Consider the following 9620-nt stretch of genomic DNA (forward strand, 5'->3'; position numbering starts at 1 on the left):
GGAGCATGGTGTGTAGGTATGCCAAAATGGTGAGCCTATGCGGCCTTCAGAGTGGCCAGGCAAGCCGGTCTCCTTTGGCCACGAGCAGCCTCATCTGTTTATCTTGGAGTATCCTTGAAATATGTGGGTTATAGCATAAAAAAGACATAGAAGTGGTTGGGAAGTACTGTCAGAGTTGATGCCTGGTTTTACATGAGGTGACTTATCTTTGCCTCAGCAGCACCAGCCCAGGTCCTGGAGTATAGCCCGGACTCAGCCTGTCTGATGACGTATAACCACTGTTAGCTCTGCTGGGAGTCGGGAGAACTGAGTTCAGGTTTGGCTCTGCACCTGCCTTGCTGTGCGGATCATGGGCAAGTCCCTGCGAACTTTTATGTTGCATCTCAGCTTCCCCATCAGTTTCATGAGGAAATTAGACTAGAATTTGAGGTTCCTAATGATTTGGAGGGTCATGACCCCCTCTAAGAATCTGATGAAAACCAGGGACCCTCTCCCTTCGGGCATTGCACATGCTGGAATAAACAAAGGTGTGCCCTTTCAGATTGTGCTTGGACTAGATGCCTGTGGTCAAACCAGAACTCACCTGAGGCGTTTAATCGAGTCAGGGGCTTGACTACCTCTTTGTCACAACCTAGCTTCAAAGAGCCCTCTTTCAGAGAGGAGAAAGCACTCCTCTTAGAAATTATTTGATATAACCCTATCCCTGGGCCCTTGTTTCCTGAGGGGACTCTTAACTGACCTGAAAGGCTGGGCTACAGACAACTTGATAAAGCCTGTAAAACAAAGCATTTGTAGTACTCCGTGAGCTACAATACTCAACAGGCTTGGATGGAGCAACATTAGATATAACCCGAAATACAGACATTTTGCAAAATCTGAACACTGGAACATGCTTCATCTTAGATCCAGTTCAGGTTTTGCTGTCAGATTAAGAGGAATTTAGTGTGAAGTTGCCTCAGTCAAGGAAAATGAAGTATAGGAAGGGAGTAAATGCTGTCTCAAGTTTAAGAGCACAGGGGAATGGACTCGGGGAGGCAGTGAGATATCATGGCAGGGAAGGGGAGGATATCTCTAGACCGGCAGTAAGTAGTCCGGTGAACCGGGTGAAGTAGCATCATCAACATGTCCACTCTTGGCCGGGTGTGCTGGCTCACGCCTCTAATCCTAGCACTCTCTGGGAGGTCGAGGTGGGAGGATTGCTTGAGGTCAGGAGTTCGAGGACCAGCCTGAGCAAGAGCGAGACCCCCGTCTCTACTAAAAATAGAAAAAATGGGCCGGGCATGGTGGCACGTGCCTGTAGTCCCAGCTACTCGGGAGGCTGAGGCAGGAGAATCCCTTCAGCCCAGGAGTTGGAGGTTCCTGTGAGCTGGGCCGACGCCACGGCACTCTAGCCCAGGCAACAGAGAGAGACTGTCTCAAAAAAAACATGTCCATTCTCTGTGTGACTTTGGAAAAGTCAGTGTTCCTGAGCTCTGGTTGCCTCACATGTAAACAGAATAAACAGCACCCTGTATTTAAGGAAAGAGTTGCAACTGAATCCCAGTCTTGAAACTTACTTGCTCTACAACCTTGGCAAATTAACCTTAACCTGTTTCCTCAAGAGAAATTATTACCTTGGGGGATCCTTCTAAGATTTGACTGGATCCTTTATGAAACACACATAGCACAAGCTTGCCACAAAGCAGAGGCTCAATAAATAGAAACTTGATTTTCAGTGCTTGTTCAGAATAAATGTCATTGTGAACATACAAGTGCTATTATACTTATTCCTGATGGATACTGCTGAGAAGGGGGAAAAAAATCAAGTTTCTTGCCTAGGACTTTTTGTGTGGCTCCTATGTTTTAGATGTGTCTGGCTGCCTTTTGTGAAAATCTTTTCCTTTTCCTTCAGTTAATTTACCTAAATGAACAGGATTCAAAATTCTTTAATCAGTTCACTAAAGCTCAGTGTAGACTGCCACTATGCCAAAAAAAACTAATCCTACCTTGGCAGCCAGATTATACACATCTGAAACTGAACCACCAGGAAAACCATAGCTGGGAAATAACCTGCTCTGCAAACTGAATCTTGTCAGGGTTTGTGGGCCTCCAAAAAGCAAAGATTTTAAATTTGATAAGATGGTTATTCACACTATATTTATGGGGACGGGGGGGGCGGGGAGAAAAATCAACTGGTCCTTTCTGGAAGCCTAGAGCCTTGCACACAGTCAGGAGACAAAAACCTGTTCATTTATATTTGGAGCCGTATGCAAATAAAACTTTTTTGCTATATAACTTGAGTAGATGATTATGTGTATATATTTCCAGATATAAAGTCTGGAAATAATCCCCAAACCTTCCCAAAACTGCTCTCAGGAAGGATTTTCTTGTTTCTATTTCAGCTCTGATTCATGTTCTTTACTCAGTTTTTTCTTTTTGGGGTGTGGGGGACATTTTGCAGTGGCACCATCATAGCTCATTGCAACCTCAAACTCCCGGGCTCAATCACTCCTCCTGCTCCTGCCTCAGCCTCCCAAGTAGTTAGGACTATAGCCTCAAGCCACCACAAGCAGCTAATTTTTTCATTTTGTAGTAAGTCTCACTATGTTGCCAAGGCTGGTCTCGAACTACTGGCCTCAAGTGATCCTCCCACCTTGACCTCCCAAAGTGCTGGGATTACAGGCAGGAGCCACCACCCCTAGTTCTTTTCTGCGTTTTAAAAGAGGGCTGAACAGCCACTGGCAACTTATACCAAGACAAGCAAGCTTTCAACACCTAACACTAGATCCATATGAACTATTTGTAAGGATTCAGGATAAAAAGCTGGATGTTGATTATCTTGTAAAGAAAAAAAAGTACTCAGTCTTGCCTCTTTTGACACTAACTTACTAAGTGACCCTGGGCAGGAATGTTGGCCAGTTTCTCCATCTGTTTGGAGGAGAGGGGGTGGTGACTGAGATGATGCCTGTGGTCTCTTCCAGTTCATATTTCAGTCTGTGTTTCTCACCTTTTAGCTTATCTTTATGGTAGAGCCAGTTTAGAACAAAGACAAAATCCCCAATAATGTTTTAACATGTGCCCACTTTAAGGTTCTAAATCACCACACGCAGAAACTGATTGAAAATGGCGCTTGGCCATGTACTGGAAATTTGAAGAGCTTTGTATCAGGTTGGAAGTCAAGTTAACTTCCCACCCTCTGGTTCCTTCGTTAAACAAAGTTTGTAAAATTCTTTATCAAGGTTCCCCTGTGGGCCCTTTGGTATCATGTGCCGTTTATACAGAAAGAATCCCACAAACTTGCTTTTGAGACCTGCATCCTAAAACCAGAATAGCCCGTGATACAGCCTCTAAGTCATCATTTATTGATTTATAGAGCACCCATCACATGATTGAGGTGCTTTACAATACAGTAAACATCACAACAGAACTCACATAGTTAAATACAATCAACAAATTACATAACTAAAAAAAAAAACTGGAATGAAGCAACATTATGTCAAATTTTGAAGATGCTGAGAAGTGGCAGTACAAAAAAGGTAATTCCACTAACTGGAGACCAGATGGGCAAAGATACACAGGCACCACAACCCAACGTGGGCAAATTTGTAGGGGGTGAGCAAGCATATAAAGTTTCACAACTGAGAATGAAGGCCATTAAAGATACTGACACTCAAGTGATCACAGAACGAGTGGAATAACCTGACAAGCATATTACCTTATAATGACAAGGAAATCAACTTCATATGGATTTTAAACTCAAAAGAAGAGGCCAGAAAGCCACTGAGACCATCCATCCCATTATGAGCACAGACTGAAATCTGTAAGCCTCTGTGAGAACTTGGAATAAATTTAGGAAACAGCCAACAGTTCTACAATCCTTAAGATTATGTAGATGTTGATGGTTGGCACAAGGTTACGGGGCGGGGGGCGGGGGGGGGAATCCTTTTCCTAAAGCAGAGAAGAATCACCTCACACAAATGATGAGGTACTGGTGGGACAAAAGCCACCTGGTTCAGTGTCACCTGAGTGGAGTTTAATTTCAAATGTAGAGGCATTTAACTTTACATTTTCAGATGAACACTGGCAAGGCACAGATGACATCTCTGACAGAGGAAAAGAAGTCATAACATCTTTCTAGGCCTGTGTTTCAGCATGTAGCATGGTCAGGGCGCCAGGCGGGAAAGAGTGTGAAAAGAGATGCACTCACATTCCTGGCTCTCCCTTCCACTCCCCTAGAGCTAGCCCTAAGAAACCACATGGTTATACCAAAGTAACTGCATTAAAGTGGCACTTAAAGTTCAAAAATAGTTGTCCCTGAGTTACTAGGTCATTTGCTACTTGCTGAAGAATCAAATCCCAGGTTTTAATTCTGCTAGCAGAATTACAGCAGGAGAACAAATTTCTAGCTCCATTCTGCCACAGCAAACGCCATGTGAACAACTTCTGATTTAAGAGTAAAAGGGATTGCATTCCAAGTCACTTGTAGGTGTGCAGTGCCAGCATTTTGGGGCAACAATTTCTATAGGGTCTTTAGGGAAGGAAAAAAAAAGAGTCACAAAGTTCTTGAAGAAAATCGGGCTCTGAAGAATCAAATCAAACAATTTTCACAGTCACTACATATTTATGGGTTTTTATGTTTATGGGGTTTTACAATGCTTCAGAGTAGAGACTGAGATTTAGAAAATTCATTCTCTACTGTGAATACATCCTCAACTATTTTATTTCTGCTTAAAAAAGGACATACAAAATTTGTAGAGGTATGGGTTATTGGCAGGAATCATTTTACTCTTCTGCCAAAGCATTTCTCCAAACCCCACAGAGCAGAGATGAACCAGTTCTCACTTATTCTCAAAATCAAACACCATATCCCATCTGGTACTGTCTCAAGTTCTATCCTTTACATGCCAAAGACTACTTGCCATTCCCAACCTCACAACAAACATCGAGGAGCCTAGGCCTGCCTTTAACACTTCACATGCTCATTTTACCATTTGCTGAAGTTGTTCTAGAAAATTGTATGATATGAAATATATTTATACTCAAACATTAATCAAATCCAAGTGCACTATGTCAGTGACAGAATCTGCATGTCAAATAGCAACGCATTTACCTCGTAATGTTTTTAGATTCACATAAGAATCTAGATAGAACCCAATACATATACTGCCATGGCCATGTGATTTTCAAGTATTAAGTTTGTTTGCATAAGGAATCAACCTGAGATTTTTCTAAACTGCACTTCTCTGGCATTCGGTATTATAACCTTCATTCAATACAATAAAAGCCAACAACTTGACAATTATTGAAAAAAAATTATATTTTGGAAGAACTCACTACATAAGGTGACAGAATTCCAAAATCAAATTACATGAAAATATACATCGCAATTTCTTTGTACAATAGGTGAGAAAACTCTGCAGTATAGAAGAATAGAGGCAAAGAAATATAAAGGACTCAGGAGAAGGGTATGAGGGTAAACAGCATTTTTAGTAGCAAACCCAGGAGTTAAGGAGAAAGCCTGTAGCTGAGCTGTGCATGCTTTATTTATCCAACCTTAATATTAAGCAACTCAAGGGCAAAAACAAAACCAAATCAGAATTTGATACTATTTGGGGAAAATTTCAATAAGTTGAATTAAGAACCAACTCTTTTAGTTCTCGGGGGTAATGACAGGGTTCAAGAGCTCTCAACGGCCAAAAAATGTTATTGCTACATCCAATCCAAGAGATGGGTGCAACTAGAATACAAAAAGGACAAAGCACCTAGTGATGACTATCCTCTGAAGTCATCAATAAAAATCAAGTAATTGCTTATTAAGTATTTCAGTATTTGAACTAAATGATTTGAGAACTTTCTGGCAGCTAGAAGAGATAAAAGCAAAGGGGAGTGTGTCAAAACAAAGAAGATACAAAAGTTTAGTAAGTGAAAAGAGTTTAATGTAGCCTCAATGGTTTAAAGGAAATTAAATGGAAACTTTTAATCCTAATTGCTTTTCATCTGACATGCTTTAAGGAGTCTTTTAAAACTGATAAGAAACAATGAATAGGAAAGAAAACCTGCTAAAATCTTTTAGAATTAACACGATTCTTATTCTACTACAAGAAAGCATTATTTGGTACAAGGTGTATTTGTGGATGTACATGAACAGTATATATATTATCCGGATCATGTTGTGCTATGTACAGGTCTTTACAATTCTTCCTGAAGGTTAAAACAGTTCATTAGAATTCAAAATGCGTAATCATCTGTAAGTTGGCACTTGTTAGGCTCTTGTCAGCATTGATAACTGGCATGTTTTATTGCAGCCCAGTTCCAGCCAGTGTCTGCCAACTTGTTACAACAGAAGTCCAGCAATAGGTGGGTAGAGTGCAGGAAAACAGTGCCATGTTTCTCAATTGGAGACCTACAACAAAACAAACATTTCATGATGAATTTACATATTATAAGAGAACTGATTGATTGATTAGAAATTTTTATTTATATTCTTTTTCTTTGGCAACAAATCCTAAACTTCATTTTAAGTTCACTTTTGTGTTTGTCTATTATGGTAGCCAGTAGCCACTAGCCACATGTGGCTGTTTAAGTTTAAATTAACTAATATTAAATAAAATTCACAAGGCTGGGCCTGGTAGCTCACACGTGTCATCCTACCACTTTTAAGAAGCTGTGGTGGGAAAATACTTGAGGCCAGGACTTCAAGACCAGCCTGAGCAACATAGCAAGACCCAGTCTCTACCAAAAATAAAAAAAAATTAGCCTTATGTGACAGCACGTGCCTATAGTCCCAGCTACTCGGGAGGCTGAGGCAGGAGGATCGCTGCAGCCCAGGAGTTAGAAGTTGCAGTGAGCTATGATAACACAACTGCATTCTAGCCCGGGTCAGAGCAAGACTCTGTCTCAAAAACAAAATTTACAATTTCATTCCTCAGTCATACTAGCCACATTTCAAGTGTTCAACAGTCACATGTGGCCAGTGGCCACCATACTGAACAGCACAGGTATAGAGTATCTCCATCATGGTAAAAAGTTCTGGACAGCAGTGACTTAGATTTTCAATATTCCAAATGTCTTTCAACTTATATTACACTCAGAATCACAAAGAGATGAATCATTTAAAGGTCAAGTGATGGGGGTAGGAGTCAAGGACATATATAAATATTTAAGCATATTCAGAGAAACAAGATTGCCACACTTCCCAACTTGCTATTTCTATCCAGCTCTCTAGGTTCAGTTCAAATCCATTTTCAACATGGAGCTCCCCACAAATGACCCTACACCCACTTCTGGTTCCTCGTCGTTTTGTATCTGCTAGTCTCATATCCTCAATTAGATTGGAAGTCAAGAACACATCTACATAGAACCCGCTACAACCTTATCAAGTGCTTATTATGTGCCAAGCAGCATGCTAAGTACTTTACAAACTCATCTCACACAAGGCGCACAATCATCATATGAAGGAGTTTCCCCTTATAAAAGAGGGACAAGGTCACATAGCTATATAAATGGCAGCATTTCCTGTTCAAAAAGTTAGGCAAACACTGTGTTCAAATTTTAAAAGTCTGACTGAACGATTGGACTTTTCAGAGTCTTTACTATATTAATGTGCATTTTGAATATGGGGGGTTGGCTGAGGGCAGCAGAGAAGAAAACACCTATTTCTATTACATCTTTAGGTCCAGTGTTCCAAGGAACTCAGAAACCTGTATCTGAAGCTAAGCACAATTTTGGGCAAAAGAACTCAAACAGAAAGTGACTGGGGGAACTCAAGGGATATAATTTTAAACTCCTGACAGAGAGGCCAAATGTACTTAAGAGTTATGGCAGTCTGGATGGGGTGGCTTGTGTCTGTAATCCTAGCACTCTGGAAGGCTGAGGTGGAAGGACTGCTTGAGACCAGGAGTTCAAGACCAGCCTAAAAGTAAGAACTAGATCCCCTCTCTACAAAAAATAGAAAAATTAGCTGGGCACAGTGGCACATGCCTGTAGTGCCTGCTACTTGCTTGAGCCCAGGAGTCTGAGGTTGCAGTGAGCTATGATGACGCCACTGCACTCTACCCTGGCGACAGAGTAAGACCCTGTTTCAAAACAAAACAAAACAAAACAAAACAAATCCTTCTGGTAAATTTTAACTCCCAATAGATATGTTCAAAGGTCAGTGTGTCTTCTAAAGCCCAGAGTGAATTTATCAATCTTACAATCACCCAAATTCAACCATACCAAAAGCTCCGTCATGGGGAGAAAGAAAGCTGTGAGCCAATCTGTGGCTCTACATGTGCCTATTTGCATAATTTAGACTACCTCCCTAGACAGATCTAGGATAGATCATAAGATGTAGAACTACTGCTAAATTTCTTTCCAAAAGGGTTGTACTAATCAATGTAAACAGCCTTTAGCAAAGAATGCACCAAATATGAATATATTACCTTCATCAGAATCAGGTTCTGCTATTTATTTTGCACACAGATACACACATATTCGCATACACGTTTTGTTTTTTGTTTTTTTTTTGAGACAGAGTCTCGCTCTTTTGCCCAGGCTAGAATGCCGTGGCATCAGCCTAGCTCACAGCAACCTCAAACTCCTGGGCTCAAGCGATCCTACTGCCTCAGCCTCCCGAGTAGCTGGGACTACAGGCATGCACCACCATGCCTGGCTAATTTTTTTTCTATATATATATTTTTAGTTGTCTTGATAATTTCTTTCTATTTTTAGTAGAGACTGGGTCTCGCTCTTGCTCAGGCTGGTCTCGAACTCCTGACCTTGAGCGATCCACCGGCCTCGGCCTCCCAGAGTGCTAGGATTACAGGCGTGAGCCACCACGCCTGGCCCGCATACACGTTTTTTACTAGAAAATCTAAAGACACATATTGAAACTCAAGTGACAATGTTATGGAATAGGTATGTAACTTTCACGTAATGTTATTTAAATGTTTTTCCAAAGACTATACCACACCCAAATTAATCCCTGGCCAATGACTCTCTTTGGGCATTCAGTAATCATTCCCCTATGATATTAGGTTATTAAGTATGAAATGTCCAATCTCCTTAAGTACTAAGTTTGACAGTTGATATCTCTGACATTTCACTTTGGCACTTGTTTTATTTTTTTCATGACGGTACATCCTCAATTATGCAAACACCACACAGTTTGGCTTGTGATTATCTTTCAAATATTTTTTAGAGCAATTTTTGTGAAACCATGAATAAGTCAAAAATTTGTGTTATTTTCAAATATGAATTCCATTGTAGAACCAATGTAGCACAGACAGCTCAAAATATCAACAAAGTGTTGTGGGAAGGATGTGGCTAATGAATGCACAGTACGTCAATGGTTTGAGAGGTTCCATTCTGGTGATTTTAATCTTGAAAATGAGCCACGTGGGCGACCTGAGACCAAGGTGGATAATGATGAGATGAAAGCTGTCATGGAAGCGAATCCATCTCAACCTAAGTGTGAATTAGCAGCAAGGTTTGATGTTTCTATTCCAACAATATTGGACCATTTAAAACTAATGGGCTGGCCGGGCGCGGTGGCTCACGCCTGTAATCCTAGCTCTCTGGGAGGCCGAGGTGGGTGGTTTGTTTGAGCTCAGGAGTTCGAAACCAGCCTGAGCATGAGCGAGACCCCGTCTCTACTAAAA

Source organism: Propithecus coquereli, unplaced genomic scaffold (genome assembly GCF_000956105.1).
Source record: "Propithecus coquereli isolate 6110/MARCELLA unplaced genomic scaffold, Pcoq_1.0 Scaffold390, whole genome shotgun sequence".
NCBI classification, from domain to species: Eukaryota; Metazoa; Chordata; class Mammalia; order Primates; family Indriidae; genus Propithecus; species Propithecus coquereli.